Below are 13,505 nucleotides of genomic sequence, written 5' to 3' on the forward strand. Positions count from 1 at the left end.
CCTCCACTTACTGTTGCAAAGAAGTTGCCAATGAAAGAAGCTTCTTTGCCTAATTTGCATAATACATAAATGGTTTCTAAAGGTTCAAATTCAGAGTTCAGGTTAGAAATGTTCTTTGCAAATTTCTTCATCTTTTACTATCGTCAGGAATGTACGAGCAGCAATATTGAGCTTTCAGCATTTTGCATACTCTACCTTTCTCGTCTAGCAATATGTCTAAAGCTGTTCAATATGGGGAGACCATTGATCTAATAAGTTCAAATTCTGTGTTAGCTGCCAGCAAAGCACCAGATGTATCAATAGCCAATCATCTACTACTGTTGATAGCTTTCAGATTTTCTCATAATTTAAGGCTACTTCTACAGGTGGTATGATTGTGCCAAAAATATCTCCCACTAATTGTGTCCCACTGTTTGTAGTACATGGGTGTCAATGGGGTGGTATCATTGTTAAGGCATCTTTGCTATTTACATGATCCATCTTAGGTAATAGCAAAGCTAAAGAGCAAACACTGAACCAATCTATAGGCAACTGAAAATAGGCATCCTGTCCACACACAAAATAAACTCCAGGAATAACTTTCTCTTCCCGAGTTAAAATTTGAACAGGTCCTCCCATAATTTCGAATTTGTGTTCACAATTAGTAATCCCAATGTGTCTCTTTCTAAACTGATACCAATTTTGTCATCTTTGTAACTTTAATTTTGGGTAAACCATTTTCTTCTTGAAAATGGTTTACCCAAAATTAAAGTTACACTATGAAAAATGAGAGCTCTTCTTCGCTCCAATGTTAAAACAAACGTTTTTTATAATGGCCTCAATAAGCAGGTTACATTATTCTTCTATGCCTTCACAGTGTCTCTAACTGTGGTGATGTAAATAAATATCATGCAACTTCCATATCCTTTGCTTGTGGGTGAGGATTCATTCTTTTCTGAAAAGGAACTTTAGAAAAGATCATGCCATAATTGGAACGATAATAACATTCAAAACATTCCTGTCTATAAAAAGAACTCAGTAAGATACTACATGTAACTGCATATGACAGTGGAATGTGATAATATGTCTTTTATTCTGCGGCTTACGAAGGTAACTGTGCACAAATATAGATGTCTTTAGTATCTAAAACTTGAGTGTATTCCTGAAATAATCTAGAACAAACATCAGTCAAAAGCTCTTTTTTTTAATAGTCAATAAACAGAGCTTTTAATTTTGCCTCATCTATTGCGTGTGCAGGCATCATAGATTCAGTTGTAGGCCTCAGTGCTTCTATCTCTGGTATAAAACTAATTCCAACTAAAAGGAATATTATTGCTAATGTAACAACTATTAACGTGACAATAATCCCTACTCTACATTTATCTTTGTCAAGGATAGACATGTTTATCTACAATCAGACCTTAAGTACAATATCGCAGCAAGCAGATTCAATATTCTGTCTTGTCTTCTACTTCTGTAACCATGCAAAACCTGTGATGATCAACTTATAGTTATTTAATTCAGTTTATATACAAACATCTTTGTGAAGCATCCCTAGTCCTACTCCATCTTCTTCTAAATGTGTTATCCCTACTCTTCTACTGCAACTTTGGCCCTAGGGAATTCTTCTTAATTCTTTTTTATTCACTTTAATTAACTGTTTATTGTCAATTTCATTTATTTTATTCCCTTATTTTCCCGGCTTCAATCACAGTTCATCATTTGTCATGGAAATTAATTCAATTTTAAATTCACTAAATAGTGTTTGTCAAGTTACTGATTGTAATATTTGTTTCAGAAATTTGTTTTTAGTCAATGTTGTTTTTTAGTGCCGAGTATCATGGAGGCACAAATGTTTCTGATATCAGTTCAGTGCCTTTCCACATTGGCTCCAGGCAAGATTTTCATAGATGTGTTTTCTTCGAAACCCAGAGACCTGAGTTAAGGTCGTGGCACTGCTCCTGATGTGACTGGCAAGGTCAGCTCCAACCTGGTGAAAAACAGAATGCACCACATCAGCCAATCCCTTGCAGTTATTAAGCATCATGCCATCTGTGATGTTGACAAGCACATTTGCAGGCATAGCAGGCAGTCTCATAGCACGACCCATGAGGATTTTGTGTAGTGATAATCCTATTCTCATGTCAGGGGCACTTCCAAGACACATCAAAACCAGTGGTGAATCTTCAGGACATTTCAGCAAAGTGGATGGACAGACTTTGGCCAAACGAGACTTAAACATCCTGTTTAGCTGATCCTCTTTCCCCGAAGCCTAAGGACGATAGCTAAAGTGTAATCTCTGTTCCACTTGAAGAGCCACACGCAGCATTCTAAATACTTCACAATTGAAACGATTCCTTTGATCTGATTCTAGAGAAACTGGGAATCTGAACCGCGGAATGAGTTCAAGGAACAACAGCTTATCTACAGCCATACTGTCATTCATCCGCATTGAATAGGCGTCCGCCCATTGGCAGAAAATACCACTATAACAAGGATATTTCTCAGCCCAGAACCAGTTGTACCTAAACAGTCTAACCATTGCGTCCCTTCCAATGTGTGCAGGACCATGGAAATATTGTGTCATGGGGAGCAGAAAATTATCTGGCAACCCTGGACTTACATCAGCTGTAAACCAAATGTCCTTTGCATTTCTAACACATCCTGTGCTAACCCACCCTTGCTGTTTGCCTTTGAAACTTCGTACTGTAGTCTCTTGATTTCTTCCCAAGTGTGAGCTACTGACAACAAAAATGAAAACATACTGTCTTCTACAGATTCATTTGTATATTCTTCATTAAATGTGCATGTCAGAAGTGCACAATGCTGTGCATATCGATTTCCAACAGTGGCATAGTCATTGCCACTTTTGTGAGCTGCACGTTTAACTATTGCAATCTCTTGGGGTAGCTGCAAAGCTTACAATCATTTCAATATGTATTTCCCATTTCTAATGGGGGAGCCTGATGATTTATTAAATCCCCTTTGTGACCACAACTGCCCAAATTGACCGACTATACCTAAGCTGTATTGACTATCTGTAAATATAGTCACTTTCAATTGAGCTACAAGACAACAAGCTCTTGCAAAGGCAAATAAATCTGCCACTTGTGCCAAGGTAAAACCTCAAAGCTCGGTGGCTTGCACTACTTCTTGAATTCTGCAGATAGCATAAGCTGCTCTCAAATTTTCTTCATTATCTCTAAAACATGAGCCTGTCCACAAAAGTTACTTCGTTGGGCTCATTGAGAGGTTCATCTTTACTGTCTGGTCTTTACTTGGTACATGAGTCTGTGACATCTAGGCAGTCATATTCAGGTTCATCCCCATCAATTTAATTTTCATGCAATGGTAACAATGTAGCTGGATTGAATGTTCAACACCTTTTTTAAACAATGTTATCAGAAGCAAGTATTTGTTGTTCGTACTTTGCAAGACTGTTGTTTGTCACATACTGTGTTTTTGTATGGGTGAGCAATATCTCCACCAAATAAGGGACAATGACTGTAAGAGGAGCACAGTCCTCTCTCCCACAATTGTTGCCCCATGGAAGCGGGTCAGGCACATCTTTGGGAATCAGCCTCAGTAAAGGCTTGGCCACTACAGTAAAGTTTGGTATCCACTGTCTACAGTAACCAACCATTCCCAAGAAGATTCTGACTGCTCTCTGAGTCCTGGGCAAGCTCATCTTTAGAATTTTCTCTATTCTCTCCTGTGACACCTTTCTGATTCCCTGCTCAATGATATGTCTTAAATCTAGGACTTCTTATTGACAGTATTGTAACTTGCTCAGAGACACCTTGGGTCCGCACTCAGCCAGATGTAATTGCGTCCTGTTTACAGGCTTTTTGCATACTTTATGCCACAAGCAGGCCATCAATGTACTGCACCAGTACTGAATTGCAAGACATCTGCAGAGTCAAACAATTATTTTTCAAGATCTAGTTAAAAGACTTTCTGTATACCCTTGTGGATCTCAAAACCATGCCTAAACTCTATCTCTAACCACAAATGAGAAAAGACATCTACTGTCCTCATGCAATGAAATAGAGAAGAAAGCATTACCATGATCCACAACAGTAAACCACTCTGCAGGGCAGGGAATTTGAAATAGTATTGTAGCTGGATTCCGTACAACAGGAAAAAATAGAACAACTATGTTGTTTATTTTTTGGAAGGTCCTGTACAATCCGTTTTTTTCTATTGGTAAACCCATAATAGGTGAATTGCAAGGACTTCTGGCAATTTTCTTCAGGATCCTTGTTTTAACATATTTTCAATCACTGGAGTTATTCCAGCCACTGTATCTGGTATTAGATTGTAAGATGATGTTCTTAAAAAATGGCATTTTGGTTTATTGTGATTTGGACGGGCTCTACACCTTTACAAAATCCCATACACTTGTTACAGTATATCTAAAATCAGGAAGTCAGCCCTCTATCACTCTCAAAGGATATAATCCTGCTGCTGTTCCTTGTCTGGCCATTTTAAATTCCACATATTCATCATATGTTTGAACTTTAACACCATCTGGTGTGCAATTAATAGCACAATTTAACTTGCACAAAAGATCTCTCCCTAACAGATTTACAGGACTTGAATCACATACCACAAATAGATATTTTTTGTCAAATAAATCTAGTTTTACAGGCACTTAGTAGGATTAGTTATTTGTTTATGTGTGGTACCTATAACTTAGATCTTCTTTCACAAGAGGGGTAGGTCTGGGATTTCCACTGTTCTAACTGTGGAATGGGTAGCTCCTGCATGGAAGAGAAATTACACTTGATGGCCATTAACCTCTCATTCTACAAATGGTCCACTTTGATCTAATAGAACAACTTGATCTAACTCTAAGTCTGCACCAAGTACCCAATATTCGCTCCTACTCAGGCACCGCCATTGTGAGTTGTCAGAATTCAGACTCTCAATTTCCAACATAGGACATTTTTTAAATAGGTTGTGATTTTGGAATGGATTTGAATTAGCTCTTGATACTTGATTAACACATAATCGAGGATGACCAATGTTCTGTGGGGCCATTGGAGTTTGTGGAACCTGCATTATGGGACTTGTGATTGTGTTGGCATCTTCATTCATTGGACTGGAGCCTAAATTGGAACATTGTGCATCTGTATTTGATTTTCCCTTGCAGTCGTCCATCACAGCTCACTTAATTTGGATTTTGTCTACACTCTGTCTTTCATTGCCTAAGCCTTTTACAATAATGACGAGGAGTCTATTTCTTTAACATTGCAATGTCTATCACTGAATTTTGATCAACCAGTACACCTCGACCTATACCCTGTGAAACACCAACACTGCCCTGTGCAATTTAACTTCCAACCTGTAAACCAACACCTTGCATTCTAATGACATTTCCTCCATATGATTGATTCTGAAACCCCTTTTGAGCCAGCTTTGTTTGCTGCAAGCATACATTTCTCTCCAAGTGTCCTATATTTCATTATTTCTCGTTTATCATTACTGTATTTTCTATACCTCAGGGTCTCATCTAAAGGGTTTGTCTGCAAACAAATGACATTCTGTTGGATGTGTGTACTGATCTCTGATTGCAATCCAAGGATGAACTGTGACACAAAACTTCCCATATCTCCCTTTTTGGGATTTTCTTGTCCACTATGCTGTTTTAACTCCTTTAACAATCAATCTTCTGTAGTTCTATTGCTCTTTAGCCAATCAATGACTCTCATTAGAACACTTTTCCTTTCAAAAAGGTAATCACCTCACCATACTTGGTCATTAACACAGGTGAAGCTGCAAGAGTATGCACATCGCTTGGTGGCTCAGTAGGTGGCCATTGCACAGCTATATTGCATTCAGCCCATTGGACAGCTATCCTGCATTCAGCCCTCAGATCACTCTGTACCACAATGATGAAGAAAGTATTTAAGTATGCTTGGGATTCTCTCTCCGCTTTGGAAAATTGTTCGTAAATGTTGCAAGATCACCACTACTTCACAGTACATGAACACGCCCTCCACCTTGTATTTCCCTCTTAGGAAAGGTTAAAGCCATATCTTTATCTGGGGTAGTGGTGGTGGTTTACCATTTGTTTCTATGCTATTTGATTGTTTCTTTTTATTTCCCTGTTTCTTTGCCCACTTACTCTCTAACCTGTCAAAATAGCACCATTTATGATAGCACGTTATCAATTACTCAATGTGTAATCTCATCCCTGAAGACCTCATTGTCACAATAGCTTCATCATCTAGTGGTGCCCTGAAGCTTTTTTGTAAAGGAACATTCTTAGGAAGATCCACCTTATATTTTCCTACCAATTCAGTTAATTTGTGATGGGTGGTAGCCATAAGTCTTGTGATCTCTTTACTCAGATATAACAATTGAGTATCCTAGTATTGAAATCAAATTTGAAATGGCTAGGCATCCTCTAATAATCTCTTCTAATTCCATCTTTAATTTGGGAACATCCAAAGGTTTCACTTTCTGTCACCCTTTTATTTTTCAAAGTTTCTTAAAACCTTAGGAGAAAAATCAATAATCAAATGGTCTTTCACTCCCTGTGTGATTGGTGTCGTAACAACAATTCTTCTCCCTTCTCTCAATGTTTGAAAATGTTGTTGAGGTGTCCAGGCAACAAGTTGTGAACCCTGTCACCTTGTTTTCTTTCATTGATGACTCATCAACCAATATCAGTGCGGCACTTCACACCAACTGACTTATCCCAGTGTGGCACACTCTGACGTAATTCTTCACTCTTTGCACAGGTTCATCCTCCTTTGCACTTTTCTCATACACAAATTCTATAATTCTAAGCAAGCACAATAAACAGATGACTTTGTCTTCTATGCTAAAGAATTCAAAATAGACAAATCATACAAGACACAATCAGTAATAAGGTTTTAACTACCTCTGACTTTCCTACTCACACATAAACACACTGAGGAAAAATTGACAAGTGTAAAATCACCTTGACTGATATAGCTTTTGTGCAGCCGGTTACACTAATACCAATTAATATTAGTGTAATCAGAACAATTGGTATTGTCCCTATCTTAATTGTGTAGTCAATGGTACCTCACTAGATCTGCAGCACAATCCTTAGCAGACAAATTACACCACAATTTCAACTATCCAGGGATCTTGGACTTCTTTGAGTCGGAAAACAACTTGAACTGCTCAACATCTCAACACAAACACAACTAACACAACGGGTTTACCATAACACAAATACACAACTTCAACACAATGACACTCTCTTAATTAAACAATTTTGATGCATATCCTATTGATACTCACACCTACACCATGGCAACTGCCTTCAAAACCACAACTCCTTCAATGTTCAGGTTCAAGCTTTGGACTTGACATGGGCAATTCTAAATTGGGGCACATTTTTCAGCTCCTCTGTCTTGTGACCTAAACCATCCTCTCACTACCACTTGAGGGAGCAGGATTTTATAGGGCTGAACCTTTGAATAAAATCATTAAATAACACACGCCACTTGTCTTATGGGCCTTTGTTCATAAACAAAGAAGAGTGAGGAGCAATCATCTATATAACAATACATCAATAAATACTTTTAGTTCAGTCAATAAAGAAAGTTAGTGTGAGTTATAGGGTTTTAGTTTTAATTCTTTTAGCATTTCATAAATCTGTTTATTTGATTTTAATCCATATGTTTCAACACTAAAAGTTAATATGATCCAACAATCGATATTTGATTATAAAATAGAACAAAATGATTGTTTAAATCACAGGTAATATAGTAATAATAAAGTAAACTTGTTCCATAAAGGAAAATTCCCTATTCTAAATAGTTTGGAATAATGAGAAAAAAAAGGTGTTGGTTCAGAAACTCAGTAAGGAGCTGTGATGAGCATAAATCATGAAGTCTTGGCATTATAGGCTGAAAGTATTCTCAGGTCAAACATGTCAGCAGTCAATGTTTAATAAAATCTGAATAAAGTAGTCTTACATGAAGAGTCTCTTGTCAGAGAGTCTGGGAACGAGTCCTATCCTACTCTTGGAACAGGCACAAATATAAAAACACAAATTCTGGATTGCAACATTATTTTCTGTCCTCTTCTTCATCCTCCAAAAGAACATCAGCAATCTCCCATTTTCTCAGAGGGGCACAATAGCCTTCAGACATTGAGACATTGAGTCAGGCAAAGTTACATCATTGATGTTTTGCGGTAAAGACAGTTCTTCCCATGAATCATTCTTCCGGTCAACTCCTCTTCTCCTGGTGAGAACTCATATGGCTGAGATACCCGCCACCCCCTCTCGACACAATCCCCAAGGATGGGAAACCGAAACGGTTCTGAACTTTTGGAAGGCGGTAGGGAGTGACCCTCCCGGCCGTATTTATTAAAATATGAAACAAAATCAAAAACATTAAAATAACAGTTTCATATTATGTACAATTTCATTTCCACATTACGATGTTTGGCTAACCTTAACAGATCTCTAATACAAAGATTCTCCTAGCCGATCCAACATCCTACAAAACATTTGACTTGAAATTGTACATCCTAACGTTAAGGGCCAACGGCAAGGTCGTAACCGGTGTCAGATCCCTAAACCAGAAATACAACCCTCACTTGTGAGAGGACCAACCGCACAGAGGCGTACCTCAAGTGCATCTACCAATTTCCCTTGGACTTGACGGGGGCCCCAATGAACTCGACGCCATTTAACGGTCGTCCGAGGACTCGTGTGAGGTGTCTAAGAGGTAGCGTAAACCCCCTCCCGAACCCCACACAACTTACCCATCTGCCGTCGCAGATGTCCTGGCCCCGGGAAATTCCCCAGGAGGGCCCGTAGCCCCTCCTATCCAGGAAGGGGCCTTGACCACCTTTCCTTTCCTTCCGGCGGCCTATCCTTAGACGGGACCGCCTCCCCGTTGAGGGGCCAATGGCCACCTCCCCCGAGCGCTCCCATCCGTAATGGGTGACGCCCCCCCATAGGGATCTTCCAATTACTGCTCACCGATCATGACCTTACTGCCCGACAATAAATACGACAAATCTACCTAAATTACTAAATCACGAAACAATTATAGCCTATTAAAGGCATGATTACTGATCAACACCACTGCAAAATCCTTTATTTGCACAACATACTGAAAGTGACCATCTTTATTGCATACTCAAAAAATTATCACGACAATCGTCACAACCTGTAAGAAAATAGAGTTACCACATCAAAACTTTATTTCAAAACAACTAGCTGTCCTCAGGGGCTGGTGGGTGGGTCAAAATTGGCTCTTCGTTCCGTCTTGAGCTCACGTGCAGTGGGGAGGTGCAGCTTCAGAGCACAGGAATGAGAGGATGTTTTCTTGGCTTGTTGCTTCTTTTATCCGTCTTCGGGGCGGGCGTCAACCCACCCCCGCCCGCCACCGAGGGCGTGGCCGAGTGCGTCAGTGTCTAGGACAACCCACTCCAGGGCGGAAAAAGGCGCGCCCCGGCTACGCCGCTTCGGGCATACCAGCCGAGACTCGCCTCCCGCCCAAGATGGCTTCCCGGGGGGATCGTGGTACTCCACCATACGTTCGGGGGGACCGAATGGTCGCCCCTTTCCATATGGCTGAGATACCCGCCACCCCCTCTCGACACAATCCCCAAGGATGGGAAACCGAAACGGTTCTGAACTTTTGGAAGGCGGGAGGGAGTGACCCTCCCGGCCGTATTTATTAAAATATGAAACAAAATCAAAAACATTAAAATAACAGTTTCATATTATGTACAATTTCATTTCCACATTACGATGTTTGGCTAACCTTAACAGATCTCTAATACAAAGATTCTCCTAGCCGATCCAACATCCTACAAAACATTTGACTTGAAATTGTACATCCTAACGTTAAGGGCCAACGGCAAGGTCGTAACCGGTGTCAGATCCCTAAACCAGAAATACAACCCTCACTTGTGAGAGGACCAACCGCACAGAGGCGTACCTCAAGTGCATCTACCAATTTCCCTTGGACTTGACGGGGGCCCCAATGAACTCGACGCCATTTAACGGTCGTCCGAGGACTCGTGTGAGGTGTCTAAGAGGTAGCGTAAACCCCCTCCCGAACCCCACACAACTTACCCATCTGCCGTCGCAGATGTCCTGGCCCCGGGAAATTCCCCAGGAGGGCCCGTAGCCCCTCCTATCCAGGAAGGGGCCTTGACCACCTTTCCTTTCCTTCCGGCGGCCTATCCTTAGACGGGACCGCCTCCCCGTTGAGGGGCCAATGGCCACCTCCCCCGAGCGCTCCCATCCGTAATGGGTGACGCCCCCCCATAGGGATCTTCCAATTACTGCTCACCGATCATGACCTTACCGCCACAGGCCGGATAGTTGACCGGCTATCCGGACCCCCCACAACAACTCCTGCCTAAAGGTCATGTTATAAACTTTTTAACCAAGCTATGAGGTCCCCTATGAGTAACTCATTCCCCACCCGGGACAAATGAACACCGTCCCCCAAATACATACTGTCCCCTCTGATACAACCATGTGAGACAGAATGCAGAGTACTTGAACGAAACAATCTACTCACTTTGTTATTTATTTTCCTTACTGAATGATTCAGAGCAGAAACAGAAATAGCCCCCCGCCACACTTTTCGTGGGATCATGTGGGACCATGCAATTGTGCACCCTGGAACTCTCCTTGCCAACCAACTTACTGTGGAAAGCATTGCCTCAAGAAGAAGTCGTCTACCAGTGGCCACCAAATCGTTGCCCCCAAGATGAACTATGATTATAGACGGCGGTGACCTTGTCCGCCCTAACAAATCCTCGAAAAAGGATTGAAACTGGTCAATACAGAGCCCGCCCTTTCCGTAGAAGGACACACTGTACCCGTATTCCCCAGCCACGTGAATCATGTCACCTGCTTTGAATACGTCCGCGGCACGCCTCACGTATGAGTGGCCCACGACCCACACCTCCTTTTTCCCAGCCGGTGATGTCTGACCGCTGGTCCCCATGTGTCGGGTCGACTGCACAGTCCGCCCCGCCTCGTAGGCTTGCGCAACTGAAAACCAAACAAAACAAGAAGCGTGAGTACATCATTACAGCTTCATAACATGTGCAACCGCACATACCTTTTATAACAGTTCGAAGACCAACGCCCTACACGTTTTACTTCTTCTACACTCAGACCCCTGGCTGTAGCCTCTGTAGCAGCCCCTATCCGAAAAGAATGGGTCCCAAACTCGCCGGGGTTCAAGCCCGCGGCCGAAATCGACATCGCAAGCACCCGCTGGAACTGAAACCTTGTCAGTGGGGTGGTGTCAGCGTGTCTCAAAAAGGTCCCCCCCATGATGCCACTCTCTGCGCTAAATATTCCTCTATGCAAACCACAGGGCACATGGGGGACCCGGGAATCCTCTGTATGATTATGCAGTCCCCAAACGCACCCTGATCGGTTTTGGACCTGACAAACGAGACAGTCATTGTCTCCCCCTTGACCTGAACGTGCTCTTGGCACAATCCCCCCATCGTATCCCGCTTGTTCCTCGCCACTAGTTCGCTTACCCGCATAGCCCCATGGAATGCTAGCGCAAAAGCGGCTCGGAATAACACTGTCTCATACTGTGATGAACACGTTGCCGGGAGTACGGAAAATAACAGGGCCAACCTATCCAGACCTATCGGGCGCCTCTCATCTGCTTTGCGACCCTCCAGGCGTTGCCACCCCCGTAGCGCTTTCTGGACTACGAAAGACGCTGTCGGGTCCTGGATCCCATGAGCCCTTGCCATAAAGGAAATGGCGGCCCGATGCCTCTGGGCCGTAGCTACTGATTTGCCTGCCTGATGTAAAGACAGCAAAAATTTAACGACAAGCTCCTCCTGGCCCCAAAGCTCCCCCCTAGCAGAACCCAAAAAGGACCAATAGGAACGGAACGCCCCTTCGTATGCCTTCCTTGTCCTGGGCGCTAAACTCTCTCCCACGAGGTTTTGTAGTTCGGGGCACCGAGAGACCAGAGAGCTTCGGGAAAGGGTGCTGCCACCGGGTCCGCTGCGGGCAGAAAACCCCAGAAGGCCTGCATACGGAAACGAGAAAGCGCATCAGCCGCTTGGTTCAATACCCCCGGGACATGTCTTGCCCTAAAGAGCACATTCAACTGCATGCACAATAACACAATTTCTTTAAGCAGTCTCAGCATCCATTTGCAACGTGCTGCCTGACTATTGATACACTCTACCACGGTCATGTTGTCAGACCAAAACACCACAGACTGATCCCGGAACCCCTCAGGCCAAGTTTTCAGGGCCACCAAAATAGGGAAAAGTTCGAGAAAAGCAATGTTCCTCGTCAATCCGCACTCATGCCACCATGACGGCCATTTTTGAGCCGACCATTGTGTGCCGAATATGGCGCCAAAACCTATACTCCCCGCCGAATCTGTCCACAGCCCCAGCTCCTCAGAGGACACCGCCGGTTTTATCCAGACAATTCGACCATTGAAATCCGCCAGAAATGCCAACCAAATGCGCATGTCCTGGCGAACCTCTAACGAGAGCCTCGTGCGGTGATGGCCCTCCTTCAGGCCGACCATGGCTTGTGCAATCGAGCGGGAAAAGGGGCGGGCCATCGGCATTACTCTCAGGGCAAAATTCAACTGGCCCACCACTTGTTGTAATTGATGCAGTTTTACTTTAGTCTCACTGATACATGTTTCAAGGGATGCCCTGAATTTCAAAACCTTATCTCTTGGTAGTCGAAAACAACCCTCTACCGAGTCGAGCTCGATCCCCAGAAACTCGAGGGAAGTCGAGGGACCCACGGTTTTACCTGGCGCCAATGGCACACCAAATTGGTTCATCAAGACACAAAATTCATTTAAAGCCTGTCCACATTCTGGATCCCCGGTTGCCCCCAAGAACAAAAAATCATCGAGATAATGCATAACATGTTGAAAACCCGTCTTTTTTGTGAAGACCCATTGCAAAAAACAACTGAACATTTCAAAATAGGCACAAGATATAGAACATCCCATTGGCATGCATCTGTCCATGTAATAGCGACCCTGAAACCTAAAACCAAGGAGACGCTGATCGTCTGGGTGTACCGGGAGCAACCGGAACGCTGACTCGATATCTGATTTTGCCATCAGCGCCCCGGGCCCCAGGCGATGCAACATGGCGACGGCCTCATCGAAAGATGCGTACCGCACCGAACATACTTCCGGGTCTATCGCATCATTCACGGAAAGACCACGTGGGGCTGACAAGTTATGTATCAGCCGAAACTCACCCGGGTCCTTCTTGGGGACCACCCCTAGAGGGGAACAAACAAAATTATCAACCGGTGGCAAGTCAAATGGACCGGCGACACGACCTCGAGTCACCTCCTTCCCAATCTTTGCCTGTACCACAGCCGAATGCTGTAGGACCGATAATTGATTCGTACAGTTAGCTACACCCTGAAAATCCCCCACTGGGATGCGGAAACCATATGAAAACCCGTTCCGCAACACCCCAGCGGAAGCATGATCCGGGTATTCACTGAGCCAAGGAATCATTGCCATGGTATCAATCGG

This window comes from Lissotriton helveticus, chromosome 2_1 (genome assembly GCF_964261635.1).
Source record: "Lissotriton helveticus chromosome 2_1, aLisHel1.1, whole genome shotgun sequence".
Taxonomy (NCBI): domain Eukaryota; kingdom Metazoa; phylum Chordata; class Amphibia; order Caudata; family Salamandridae; genus Lissotriton; species Lissotriton helveticus.